Source organism: Merops nubicus, unplaced genomic scaffold (genome assembly GCF_000691845.1).
Source record: "Merops nubicus isolate BGI_N331 unplaced genomic scaffold, ASM69184v1 scaffold11933, whole genome shotgun sequence".
NCBI lineage: Eukaryota > Metazoa > Chordata > Aves > Coraciiformes > Meropidae > Merops > Merops nubicus.
The window spans coordinates 79520-80275 of NW_008597522.1; positions in this window are offsets into that span (position 1 = coordinate 79520).

Consider the following 756-nt stretch of genomic DNA (forward strand, 5'->3'; position numbering starts at 1 on the left):
GATACTTGACAACACCAAATCCAAATCAGGTTACCAAATCCTGACATGATGGAAGAATGGATTGCAAAGGAACAGGATGATTAAAAGGGGAAAAACAACCGCGTCTTCTCAAAGAATTCATTCTATCCAAAATGCTTGGCTCTCCAGTTCACATTTTGTACTGTGAAATTTAGAAATGCAAATCACAAACAGCTGGGCACCTTCCTTTAATGTGTCATCATACATGAACAACACCAAGAAGATGCATACACACTAGTCTCAAATCAAGTCTGGAAAATAGAAGAGCTTCGGCTACTAAAAAGAAAACATTTTCAAAGTGCATACTGCCCTCCAGTGTACAACTCGGTACTACCTCCACTAGTTGCAACCTATTTCAAAAATTAAGAGTAATGTGGAGCTCTAGTGTCCCAGGTAATGGAGGAACAGGGACAAAACCCGGGCAATAGAGAGCAGAATGAAGACACAGCTCAGACCAGGGCTGGTCCGGCCAGCAGTGAGCCAAAGGTCACCATTGCCACTGGTTTCCAGCCATCTTTTATGAAAAAGACTGCACTGGTTCCCTACCATCAGAAGCCAGGAGAGCTTATTAATTTGGGAGGTTCTGCAGCCCTCCTTGTCACAGGCAAATAGCAAAGCACCCCCCGAGCAGGCTCTGCACCCCTGCCACAAACAGTCTGTAAGCAAGATAAACCAGACAACAGAGATTGTCCACAAATAAAGATTCTTATGAACAAGATGAGTTTGGCACACTCCTGC